Genomic DNA, 14153 nt, shown 5'->3' with positions numbered 1-14153 from the left:
CATGTTTTTATAGGCTGTCTAAAAATATAAAGTCACAATATCACATTTCTATTTTCCCATTTTGCCTATTGTGGAAAATATTCTTTTCTTCTTGGTACAGTGTCCACTCCATTGACAAGTTAAAAAAATGAAAAAACAAAAACCTGGTACTTACTGAGTCCAAGAAGTCAGTGGCTTCATTTGGTCCAATGGGTAAAACTTGAAGGTATGATCTTCTAGCAATCAGAATCAATTCTCTGCTTCCATTGCTGCTTTTACTAGTATGCAATATTATTCCTGCAAACACGCAATTTCTATATGGTGTTCTCCCTTATGTGTTCATGTAACAATGGACATTGCTGCTAGAGTTTCAATATTTGTTTCTTGGATGAAAAAAATTTCTCTCTCCAGGGTTATTTTAAACCATAATACATATACCATAATATATACCAACATAATTCTTGATTCCCAGTGAAATACCATTTGATCACACACATACACACACACACACACACCTCTCCCAAGTGCATGTCCACATCGTTAAGTTACCTTATTTGAGATTAATTCTGGCCCAAGACTTGATTTGGCAAAACCCAGATATCTTCCATGGCAATCAAGGCCCAGGTACTAATGCATTCCATGATGATGATCTCTTAACTCAAGAGAACCTTGTTATACTAACCTGCCAATGTCTTTTCTCTGAACTCAAATATCAATGTTAGATATTCCAACAACACTGATCTTCTCAAAGTAAGAATTAAGAAACTTGATTCTCTTTTTCCTCAGAAAGTAAGATCATTATTGCTCTTTGTTTCAAGTAATTTACTCTTCCTGTTTAATATTATGTATTTTCCACATTAATAGATACCAGGCAAAATCAAATATAATTCAAAATAGTTGTGTATATTCCATATGTAACTATGCCATCCTTATTAACAAATTTCCTTATATAGGTTATTTACTTTGAAATGTTTTATTAATATTTTTGTAAACATATTTGTAAATCTTCATTTGTTCTGTGAATATTTCATTAGAATAAATTCCCTTCGCTGGAATTACTGAAAGAATATTTTTTGGGTTTTTATAAAAGTAGTCAATTATTTTATATAAGATAAATTTATATTCATTTCAACAGTGTGTTAGAATGTCCACGCTTCATATGTTTAACAAGATTGCTTTAGCATTTTTAATGGCAAAATAATCTCACATTTTAATTTCATAGATTACTTGTAATTAAGACCTTGTGCTCTTTTCCCACATATCTTTATGTGATATTTAGAAGGTCCCATTGGATATTGCAAATGAGCCAACATAGCAATTTAGCAAATTCCATGTTCCCTAATCTGGTCCCTATGGTAATTTATTATTGAGACTTCTGATATCCAAATGACACCACTGCTTTTGTTATGTGGCCAAGGAGTGATTTCTCTAACTGCTCATCTTAAAGATCTTGTGTATGCTAAGATTTTTATTTGTTTCCTGCCACATTTAAAGCTCCATGTTATGTTCTACACAAATGTGAGGAAATTGGTTCTACTTCCTTCTAAATGTAATTGTGCTGTAATATATACTATTGTCATTCTGTCCACCACTGAGATATTTTCCTCATAAAAGTTCCTTGCGTTCTGATTCCACTGTGTCTGGATGAGCACTTTATCTGTTCATTAACACAGTGATCCCCAGCAACTCTCTTTTGAGGTCACTCGGAAATGTCCAAACCATCCAAATTCTAGCCATATCAGCCTGTAAACACTCTCTATTATGCATGGGACTTCCCCTCCCCTCCCCCCACCATGGGGCATTTGTGGCTCCTATAACATACCATGAGGCCAATTCCCTAAATATACCAGAAATCAGATACTTTGTGGAATCCTTCAACTAGAAACAGTGAAGCCATCAACTCTCTATGTTCATGGTGAAATTTTGTGATTCGAGGGTTTATTCACATAGGTCCATTATGTTCATGGTCTGCCTGAATTTATATGGAACATTTTGTTTGGATTGCATCTTTTCCTGTAGCTTTTACAGAAGCTGTGAGAACTCTGTGACTCAGAATTATGTTTAATAATCAAACTGCACAGAGGCAGGCTTTAGTAGGACTCCTACTTTTCTGCTTACAAGATGACAGAAGCCATGTGAGTAGAGAAATATTACCTATGCCTGGAGGCTTATAGCAAAATCTTAGCCTTGTTATTATTATTATTTTTTTAAGTCCTGGTTCTTGTATACAGTGATGAATTAAGATAAAATGATTTGTGTTTTTTCACTTAAAAAAATTGCTGAGGGCAAAGTCTTCTCTCTTTAATACTACTCAACAACTCTTAATTGAAAAGTTTTACCTCCTTTGAAAACAGTAGGGAAATAATTTTGATTGACCTTTCTGATGAGGACATTATTGAAAATTCCTATCATCTGATGTTCTTTTTTTCCCCACCTACTTCTCACTGACCTTTATTGAATAATTCTGAATTAGATTTAAATTTCCTTTGGTCTTTGTGATATTTACTATTGAAATACCATTTGCTTTGTGGATCATTTTTAAGAGGTTCCCTTATACACATAGCATTACTATAAATGAAGCACAGATACTTTATGAAGTCTTTCTTCTCTGCTCTTTTTATCCTCTCAGCCACCATTTCCTTTCCACATAGACTCTAATTCTGAAACATACTGACTTGTATTATAAACAATGAATATCTTAATGTTTTAGTAAAAGTAATGATCTAATTATCTTAATAGAGGACTATAAGATGACCTAATGCTGATAAGGCCAATCTAATGAACAAAAGTTTACACGGATTTTTTTTCCTACAAATAGAATTAGTTTTTAGTGCAATGCAATGTAACAAAGACATTTTGAACACATAATGTCTGCAAGTCCTTGTGCTAGGTATAGGAGAAAGAAAAAAGTATCTGTGATATTTCTACACTCAGAAAGTTAGAGATTAGTGCATTAGTATGTTAGGATATATAGTCTAGGTGGCTATAGAATCATATATGTTTTTCATAACAATGAGGTAGGTGGGTAGGCCAGTGTAGGCTGGCAGTTTTGAACTACTAGATCATCCAGGGCGTATGGCTCTCACCTCTGTGCCTCATCTCCCTCAACTAGTGCTATTATCTGCATCGTCAAACTTGGTTGACCAGTGCTAAGTCCAAGTCCTGTCTCATGGGAAGGAGAAAAAATTTAAAGGAGAACCAAGCATAATTTTTTAAGTGAAAGACTTCTCCTTAAAACAGTTGGCAAGGACGTTGTTACAAAACTACCTATAGCTACAAAAGGGAAAGGAAGTGACTCTGTGCACCCATTTACTAAATTAAACTAAAAGACAATACTAGTAATGAAAAAAATAATATTAGACACTGGAGAACTATTAGCAGTACAAATGTGCTTTTATAGAAATAAATAAAATATTAACATAAGTGAAGTACTGTAATAGAGAAGTGTGAATACAGGAGCATGAGCTACTACTTTTGGAGTTGGGTGGTTGGGAATATTTCATGCATCCTTTTTGAACTGGTTCTTAATATTTGACTTTACCTTCAATATATATAGATGGAGGGAAAGGACTTTCAAATAGTGGCATCAATATGGTCAAAAGTAGGGATGAGAACGTGTGGGAAATATTAGGGAAGAGAGTAACCTAGTTTGTTAAGAAAAGAATGAAGTTTTGAGATTTGAAAAGAGAAACTGTATAGAATACAGGGATTTAGAGTTTATTCCTTAGAATGAAAAGGTAGGTTCTGTGCAAGAATATACTTATTTTAGAGGTGTTTTTTGGAGTAATAGGTCTAGAGAAGGAGGGTAAAAACAGAACCATTTAGAATGCCCCAACAATATTCATGGTGACAGATAATCGAGACTTGAGTCTGTGATATTTGAAAGTAGGTGTAATGTTTTGATTTGTACTTTTATGTTTTACTCACTAATGGCAGGTTATTAAATATTTTAATGCTATTGTGGACATATCTACAATTACTAACACTTTAACTTGTTACCCGTATGATTCTCTCTTGATTGCTTTGTTTTAAACATCTACAAAATTGTTTTCAGATATACCAATAAGAAAGATAACCTACATTACCCTACAGTTAATTTTTTAATGTTACTATAATTTGACTTAGTGATTCATATGCATGCTCAGCTTCCTGCCAATTCTTCCAATATTATTATTCATCATATTTCTGGCAGTCAGCAAATAAACAAAATAGATGCTAATTTTAGACACATAACAAAGATAAATGACTTGACTTTCAAATGCTATTCTTATTACATGGAAATTTACAATCAGGAAAAGAGAAGGCATATACTACTCATGAAACATTGACTCAGAATGCCTGCAATGATTCCACAATAGTGACTTTGAAAGTGTCTGTCAAACACCGTTAGAAAACCAGTAGTTTAACCACTAGTTTTGGGTTTTCTCTGCATTCTTCAGAATAGGGTATATATTCTTTATTTTTCCAGTACTGTTATGGGGGAATGGGAAGGAAATAGAAGCATGAAGAACTTTCCATAAGGTGGGGCCCAGTCCTAATTTGTCTACACTCAAGCTGTGTCTCTGCATTCCAGTTATCTAATGTACCATTACAAACCACCCAAAACTGTAGTGGCTGAAAACCAAAACAATAATTTGCCTTGCTCACAAATCTGCAATTCAGGCTGGGCTTGGTGGGGGAAGCTCATCTCTGTTTTATATATTGTCACCTGGGATGGACTGACCACTGCTTAAGGATCCAGCTGAAGGTGGCTGACAAGCTAACCCTAGCCATCAACTGGGACCCTCAGTTTTTGTCTATGTGGGCCTGTTCACTGATTGCTTGGGCATTTTCCAAGAGCAAATATTCTAAGAGGCAGAAAGGGGAGGACAGTTTCTGAAGAATTAGGCCAGGAAACTGGTACAGATCATTTCTGCCAAAATCTATTGGTCGAAGTCATCTCAGAGCCAAAATTGATTCAGAGAGAGAGAACAGTCAGTGGTGTGCTAGTAAACTGTCTCTCAACAACAACAACAAAACCCAAAACAAAACAATTGTGTTTATAGTACTTACCAATTTCTCTGGTGTAATTAGAGTTATCAATGTTATGTCACTAAACACAGAATTGGAAAGAAATGAGGAAAACCTATCCTTGTGAGTTGTTACAAGCTGGTTCCAGCCCACCACTTTATACATCCAACCTCTCAGTGACAGATAATGTGTGGCCACAGTTAACCAGCCACACTTTGGGAATAACAATGAAACTGTATGAATTACTTCAATAAGATAGGAATGGTGTCTGCATTGTCTCACAAATGTGTGTTCAGCACAATGATAGGTTGTAATTGAAAACACTTGGAAATTTAATGTGTAAGAGCTTCATTATTAGAAGCTATCTTACAACTTCATCCTTAGTAATGGTGATGTTTCTCCAGTAGATAACATGATGTGTTACTTCACCATCTGATTTTTCATACTAAAAATGTATAATGAACACTGGGAAACTGCTTTATATTGTTATAGCTTATATTCTGGTGAAAATAGTATATTTTATTTATAATATATTTAATATATTTAATATAATTAATATATTTAATATGTCATATTAAATATAATATAATAATTTAGTATATTTTATTTATACAGTTCTAAAAACTGTGTGTGTTTCCAATATAGGAACACTATTTGTATCTGAATAAATCTCCAGATTTTAGTCCTCTTTGAAATATTAGTTAGAGGAGGATCAGAATCCAGGTCTCCTAATTTGCACAGTACAGCTCCTTCCACTCAAATACACTGATAAAACTGGTCTCTGATCACAAAAAACAACTAGGGGCAATGAGAAACATTTTATTTCAGTGTGGTATTAAAAAAGAAAAAGAGGGGCGCCTGGGTGGCGCAGTCGGTTAAGCGTCCGACTTCAGCCAGGTCACGATCTCGCGGTCCGTGAGTTCAAGCCCCGCGTCAGGCTCTGGGCTGATGGCTCAGAGCCTGGAGCCTGTTTCCCATTCTGTGTCTCCCTCTCTCTCTGCCCCTCCCCCGTTCATGCTCTGTCTCTCTCTATCTGAAAAATAAATAAACGTCGAAAAAGAAATTAAAAAAAAAAAAAAAGAAAAAGAAAAGAAAAAAGGAAGACTTTTCTATAGATTGATGATTTTCCAAATCACATTTCTATGTTGGAAGGTCAAGTTGATAATTAATACTGACCTTGTTTCACAAATGGCATTTTGTTCTGAAGTATTTAAAATCAGTTTATTTCAGAATATTTTATATGTTCATTTTAAACCCACTATCCTAAGATATTACAAAAATATGTAATCTCGTATTTATTTCTGAGTTTTCAAGAAAAATCTCTCATGAGTTACATTTCATAAATATATTCCTAACATTAGAGACATTGATTTTAGTACAGATCTTTGTCATTCATTTCAATTGAATTTCTTCATCTAAGAAAGTATTTTAGCAATTATTTCAAAACTAAAGATGAAGTTGAAATGCTGGACCTTGAAATTAGTCTTTCTTGCCTAGATTTTAAAGAATGAACTACTATTCTATGCTATTTTATCATTCATCTATCTATGCAGGAAGTGTTCTGCAATTTAATTGTTCTTTTTAAAGGTTAAGATGATCTATATTTATAAGATACAACAATATGACATTTGTACCCAAAAATTTCAATTTAACTTAGAAGTCTAAGAAGTTAAAAAATAAAACCATGACAGAAATGCTTAGTGATTGAGACAATATTTTCATATTGAATTGGTGTTTATATTAACTTTTTCATTGCTAGAAAATTTAACTGTACAGACTTTCTCTTCTACAAGTAAATATTTTGAAAAATTGTATATAAATGTTGACTAAAATACATGTTTCCTCTTAAAACTACTTCTAAATGATAAATATCATGAAACAATTAAAAATGAATGATGCTTATGTATATATATCACTATGGATTGATTTCAAAAACAATGTGAATGACAAAAAAAATGCTTCACAATGATATATAGTATGATATATTTTCTGTACAAATTAACACAATGTTTACATATTATTATTGAATGTGTATTTATTCAATTCATCCCAAATTAGTTGTTTTGACACATTAGTGGGCCAAGGACTCTTCAAGGATCTGTAGATACAGAGAAACTTCCTGCCTTCAGGATGTTTACATTGTGATGGGAGGAGACAGTAAATAAGTGTTATCCATTAAATACATTGTACTTTAAGCTGATAAATGCAATGGAGAAAAGAAAGATGGGAAGATAGGATATATTGTGTACTGGAAGTGAGGACTCGGTAGGAAGGTATAATCTGAACAAGGACAAGTAAGGGGTGAAACACTGAGCTTTACAGGTACTAGGAGTAAGAGGACATTGAGAATAAATGCAAAGGACCTGAGAAGGGGACATGCCTGCTGTCATGGGGAAAAGTAAAAGGGGGAAGATACAAAGCTAGAGCTGAGCAAATAAGGGGTCCAGTAGTAGGAGATGTGGCCCAAAAGAAAACTGGAATAGAGACTTGTCTTGGGCTTGGGTCTCCAGAAGCAAACCCTGAGAGTATACATACATACAAACGATTTATTGTGGAAATGTTCTCCAGAAAGAACCTGATAAAAGAAGGGTGCAGTAAAAAACGGAAGGTGAAGGAGCAAAGCAAGACTGTGATCTTGCAGGGGAATTCTGGAGTACAAATTAGCCCCCCGATCTGATCTCAGCTGCAATCAACACGGCTGGGGTTTCTCACACCAGCACAAGTTAGTCCTCAAGCCCAAGGCTGCTTGAAGGAATATAAATTCCATGGACGCTCAGCTCTGAGGGCACAATGACAGCAGTTGCTCAGGTCAGTCTTCGGAAAAAACTTGCAGTCTTGTGCTGTTAGAAGAGGGAGTGACAAGGCACAGATGGGGGTTCTAGTGTACATGCACAAACACGCATAATGTACCTACGGAGCTAAAAATTACATAGCACTTCGTCAATCTTGTAAAGGCTTTGAATTTACTATAAGCAAGATAACAAGCCACCAAAGGATTTTGAGCTAAGGTAATGTGATCTGACCATTATTTTAAAGGGAATTGACCAGGGGCACCTGGGTGGCTTAGTCGGTTGAGCCTCTGACTCTTGATTTCAGCTCAGGTCATGATCTCACAAGATTGAGCCCCACACTAGGCTCCACTGCTTAAGATTCTCTCTCTTCCTCTCTTTCCGCCCCTCTCCCACTTGCACTTTCGTTCTCTGTCTCAAAAAAATGTACTTACTTTAATTAAAAACAAAGCAAAACTTGAAGGGAATGTACTATAATAAGAACAAAGGCAGGGGCAGAGAAAGTAGTGAGGAAGTCCAAGCCTTCAACCTATTTTGGTGGCTTGGACCAAAATGTTAATAATATCAGAAGTATTAATAAATGTTTGCATTCTGGTTAATTTTGAAGGTAAAGCAAAGAAGATTACTACATAGACTTGAATAATGTGATGGGGAGACAGTTTAGGAGGAGAACTCTAAGGGATTTGGTGTGAACAACTAGAAATAAGGAATTCGTGAAAACTAATATAACAGGGAAGAATTTGGGGAGGTGGGGAGACAGCATATTAAGGGCTCAATTTTTGGTATTTTACTGTTGAAATATCTATTAGACATTCAAATGATGCTATCAATAGGCCTTTAAATAATTGAGTCAATTTTGGGAGAGAGATTCTGACTGAAGATACACATTTGTAATTCTTCAGAGTATGGAAATAGAGCACGAGATTTAATGAAATTTCTGAGTGAGTGCAGGTAAGCCAAAAATAAAATACATCAGGAATAAACACTTGGAGTACTCCAAGATATATATGCAGAGATGAGAAAGAAAGGAAATTCAGAAGCAGTGGTCAGGGAAGTAGGCTCCAAACCATGCAAGATACTTGGAGGAAAAGGGAAGAAAGGGCTTCCCCAGAGAGAGTGAGTCAGCAATTATTTCAGATGGTGCTGTGGCTCAGGAGGAGAATGAAGAAATGACACTTAGGTTTAGCAACTGAGAAATCACTTATGGTCTTGGCACCTTGGCTAAAGATATGATGTAATGATAGTGGCAAAAGCCTGACAGGAGTTTGAGAAAGGGAAGAAGGGAAGTTAAGTCAGAGGGTGAATATATGAAGTGAAGAAGTTTTGCTGAAATGGAAGGGGGAGAAGCAGGGAAAAATTAATGAAGAAATGAAATTGAGGGAAATCCTATCTTTTGTTCAATATGAGGATAATAGGAACATGGTTTTATACTGTAACTATAGATTTAGTAGCAAGAGAAAAAAATGCTTACAAGAGAGGAAGGGAGAAATAAGAAATACTGGAGCAATTGCTTGAAGCAGCACTGACGATATGGAATTGGATGTGTAAGTACAAGTGTTAAATCTAGAAAGGAGTCTGGCAGCTCATTAATGGTAATTTGAGAGAACATAAGATACAGCACATGGACACAGTTAGGGGGTATATAATTACTAGAGCTTATGGATATTCTCTTCTGTATTCTTCAATTCTGTTGGGGGAAATATAAAGCAGGGATATTAGTTGAGTGTACGTATAGGCAGGAAATGTTAAATACTTGAAGTCAGAAAAAATGCAAAGTAGTCATCTTTCAGACTGCGAGAAGGGATGGATTGGAGAAATAAAGTGTGATGGTGGAGTAGCACTGAGTGTTCAACTGAAATCGTTGATCGTGGATTTACACGGGAAGATTCAGCAAGATCGGTTTTCTTTTAGGCAAATTAGGCAAGTTGAGTGTTATAGTTCCAGGCCAGGGAAGCAGCTTTGGCAACGGAGAGTAAAAAAAATAAGAGCATTGAAAGGAATGAGGATGTCTGCAAGAGAATGATTACAATGATTGACCATAGAATTGAATCAGGTTATGGGGAAAAAGAAGATATGAGTATTATGAGACGGTAAATAGATGGAAGTATTAATTGATTGTAGATTATGGTGGGCTAGAAGGATTGTTGTAATTGCAGTAGTACAGTTAGTGAGCTGGAAAATAGAAGGTGTTAATCAGATACTGGCATTCTTGCAACTGAGATTAGTTTAAGGAGGAGGTGGCTGTTACTGATCATGAAAAGATCTAGAGAATAAACCTGTAATTGAACGTCTGAAGAAGAGTGGAGTACAAGATCATTTGACACGTGAACATACCAAGGTGAGAGGCAACGTGTATATAATTGCCAACATGGCAAAAACTATGTTTTATACTTTGTTGGATTCCCAATGTCTAGACCATTGTCAGCCACATATTAGGCACCAGGGAAATATTTATTAAATAAATAGAAAGAATGATTTAAAAAAAATGTTAATATGCCAACTTAAAGTATTTTGAATGACTTCACACGTTTGATTCTACAAGTGGTGTTTTAGTCTCTTCATGCTGCTGTAACACAATAGCACAGACTACGTGGCTTATAAAAAACCAGATTGCTCACCATTCTGAGAGCTGACAGTAGGAGTTCAGAGGGCCAGCATGTTCAGGTGAGGGCCCCCAGCAGGGTCCCAGACTTCTGTCCTCATTTGATAGAAGGGGCAAAGGAGCTCTCTAGGGCCTCTTTTAGTAAAGGCATTAATGTCATTCATGAAGGCTCCACACTTATGACTTAATTACCTCCCAAAGGCCTCATCTCCTAATACCATTGCAAGGGGCATAGGATTTCAGTGTAAATTTGAGGTTGTACAACAATCCATAGCAGGTGTGAAGCAAGGGAATCAAACTGAAGTGTTAACTTTACAAGTGTATTTCCTTAACTCATAATTTATGAAAAGCACATATACTATTTTGTTGTTCTTGTTTGAGATACATGTGTGTTACACTATTCTCTGGACATTTTTATACATTTCACATTCAAAAGACGAATCACATTTAAAGCAAGGAAAGAAATAGAATGCAACACGTATAAAACAGTGATAATTGAATTCTGTATATATAAGTGGTAGAGAACTATATTTCTACAAGAATAAATTTAGATTTTTATAAAATAAGGCACATATAATTAGATTCATGGTGAAATGTGGCAATGAAAATTTTGAACCTAAAAACTGGAAGAATTAGCATCCAAAAAGAGGACTTTTCCCAGCGTGACCGCAGAGTAATATCAAAATCTTAGAGAGCAGGCAGGTACTGTAAGAAGGACTGCATTGATTAGCCAGTAGCTTAATTATTTAAAGGAGAGTTTCATTATCAAACTGTAGCAGAAAATGTGAAAAGATTAAAAAAATTGAAAAGGAATTTCAAATTGCCAAAGTAGGTTAAAGGGAGGGGTTAATGAAAAACTTTTTAACTCATTCTATGATTATACGCTGACCAGGCAACTGTAACAAAAAGAGAAAAAATTACTTTTATATATAAGGACATGTATTTTTATATCACAGATTCAGTATCATTAAATAAAATCCTGCTTCCACCGGGAGACATTGCAATGATTTGAAATAATTACAAACTGAGTTTCTACCCTAAGACCTGTTGTTCTAGCTACTCAACACCAGTAAATACATAGACTAGGAAGAGGTTGCTATATGTCTGGAGTGATCTTTAGTATAAAAGAGAAATTGTGCGGGCACCTGGGTGGCTCAGTTGTTGACTCTTGATTTCAGCTCAGGTCATGATCCCAATGTCATGGGATAGAGCCCCGTGTCAAGCTCTGCACTGAGCATGGAGCTTGCTTAAGAGTCTCTCTCTCTCTCTCTCTCTCTCTCTCTCTCTCTCTCTCTCTCTCTCTCTCTTTCTCCCTCTGCCCCTCTGCAGCACTCATGCTCTCTCTCTCTTTCTAAAAATAAAAATTTTAAAAAGAGAAATTGTGATGCTATTAGAAAATATGGCATAAGTAGGAGAACGCTTAGTTTTCTGGGGATCATTGGGCACTCCAATGTCCTGTAGTTAGAGCCCATGGAAAATCCATCAACCCAGTAGAGTCAGAATGTGTAATGACCCAGCCACTTTAGGGATAAAGGTTTTGCTCATTCAACCAAGCAAGAATCTACAAGCATCTGAGGTGATTGCTGAAGGTAAAGGCAATACAGACTGGGAGTGGGAAGAGGTAGTGACAAACACCAATTATGAACTCGTAACTAATCTGCTGAAATGAGGTCTTCAGTAGTTAAGGAATAGTTAACTTATTTCAGTAAGGAATATAGTTTAAACATTTTTCCACAAAATCAACAAGTGTTAGATATGTTAATAGTAGCTAACCTTCTATCTCAATATTTAGGTTACAGAACATCAAAGAGAAAGTGTGATTCATCCTGAAAAGGACTGAGCATCATCAGCTAAAGACAAATATAAGGACTTTTTAAATTTGTTTAGGAAGATGGTTACTGTGTGCATCATGTTAGGAAGAAGTAGGACTTTAGAACTTATCTGTGGTTAATGAAGATACATGTAGAGTCCGAGAGAGCAAGAGAATCTTGATAGTTTTCTATTGTGTCAATTTAGCTGAGCTGAAACAAGATTTCCCAGAATTTCTTTCCCTCTGTGTTCTTGGGCTAAGCTTGGCCATAAGGAAAACATGATGTGTAAGATTTAGAAGGTGGAAGTGAACAACAGCTAGATTGAAGCTCAGGGTGTCAGTGTAGGATCGGATACAATTATAGCTCATGCACAGTGTCTGAAACTTGCTGACTCACCTTGTTGGCTTGAAACAGTAACTGGGCTTCCACCTCCTCTGCCATCTGCTAGATCTCCTCCTCCAGATCCACTGGCTCCTGAGCCAGATTTTTGTTTATGCCCTTGACAAATAGCACCAGCCTCTTCTGCAAATCATCCCTATCACTCAAGTTGGACAATTCAAGGTGTTGAGAAGCTACCTGGCTTCCAGTTCATCCTCCTGGGTTCTCCATTCATTTGTACAAGTTCCAGTTTGCCTTTGCTCTCTCCAACACCTTATATTCTGTCTATACTGCATGCCCTTGTTATTTCAGAGCCACCACCAGACACAAAGCAACAACTGTAGCTAAATGGTGTAACCCTTTCCCCAATTCCATAAACAAATCCCTGTCATAAATAATCTGGTGCATACCATTCTTAGAGGCCCATCTCTAGTTGATGTGACTCCTACAAATACCTACAAATTGAGCAGGGTTTCTTAATCTCCTTTCTAGGAATCCTCTTTTTTTTTTTTTTTTTTTTTTAAGAATTTGTCTAGCGATTTCAGGATTTAGTCATTTTAACAAAGCGTTTTATTTTGGAGTAGAACACTTCCCCATTTAACAGATTTTATTAAATTTAGTTTATGCTAATTACAGAAGAAAAAACCCACAAACCAACAGATTAACAAAAATAGATTAATTTTTTTCATGATCAATTTGCAGTTCTGTTTCATAATTTATTTGGTTCTAAATTATCACCTCTTGAAGGCTTCATTTGTATTACTTCACATCAAACTTTTATTTACTAACTTATCAGAATGGTATACATTTTTACAGCTCTTTATATTTTGCAGGGCATTGAATTTATTTCACTCCTGAACAGAAAATTGCTTTTTTCGCTTTTCTAAAAATTAGCAGACATCTGAAGTACTGTTTTTTTCAGGGTTTACCCAGGCCCCATTTACTACTTTGATGTACTCTATATTCGCACTATATGCTGAGCTGGTAAAATATATTGTAAATTAAATATTAAATATCTTCTCTGCTTTTTCAAATGAAAGGTACAGAAATACATACAATAGTCTCATTGAGGACTATAAAATGAATTAATATGTGGTGATAATGCCTAAGCTTTTTGACTCTCAAAATTATAACTCCCCATGGGGCGCCTGGGTGGCGCAGTCGTTAAGCACCCGACTTCAGCCAGGTCACGATCTCACGGTCCGTGAGTTCGAGCCCCGCGTCAGGCTCTGGGCTGATGGCTCAGAGCCTGGAGCCTGTTTCCCATTCTGTGTCTCCCTCTCTCTCTGTCCCTCCCCTGTTCATGCTCTGTCTCTCTCTGTCCCAAAAATAAATAAATGTTGAAAAAAAAATTAAAAAAAAATTATAACTCCTCTAAACTTGTTATAGCCATGAAGTGGCCTGTTTAAATAAATAAGACCTTGTTTCTTATTACATAGTTTTATATCAATCTCAGTATTTCTTTGTGCTATAGTCTTTAATAATGTTTGTGACTAAGAGTAAAGACAAATTAAAACTGAAATCCTTTCAAAATATTTATAAGTAAAATGGGACGGTATCTTAGGATTTGATTCAAAATAACGT

At 35.7% G+C, this 14153-nt stretch overlaps 1 protein-coding gene across 2 annotated transcripts in view; it reads right to left on the bottom strand.

Annotated features, from left to right (window-relative positions):
* SLITRK1 (SLIT and NTRK like family member 1) overlaps nucleotides 1-14153 on the bottom strand; it is a 205981-nt gene that overhangs the window by 20901 nt on the left and 170927 nt on the right. The window contains exon 1 of one of the 2 annotated variants that reach the window (XR_005793997.1): nucleotides 155-4283. The exons of the other annotated variant lie outside the window; for it this stretch is intronic. The gene's annotated coding sequence lies outside the window, so the exon portion shown is untranslated. Of the gene's footprint in view, nucleotides 1-154; nucleotides 4284-14153 lie in introns of those variants that run through there. 2 annotated transcript variants of the gene reach the window in all.

The sequence above is a fragment of the Herpailurus yagouaroundi genome, unplaced genomic scaffold (assembly GCF_014898765.1).
Source record: "Herpailurus yagouaroundi ecotype Mexico unplaced genomic scaffold, PumYag 164, whole genome shotgun sequence".
Lineage (NCBI taxonomy): Eukaryota > Metazoa > Chordata > Mammalia > Carnivora > Felidae > Herpailurus > Herpailurus yagouaroundi.
Note: the sequence above shows the minus strand (reverse complement) of the source record. Positions and strands in the feature narration are given on the sequence as shown.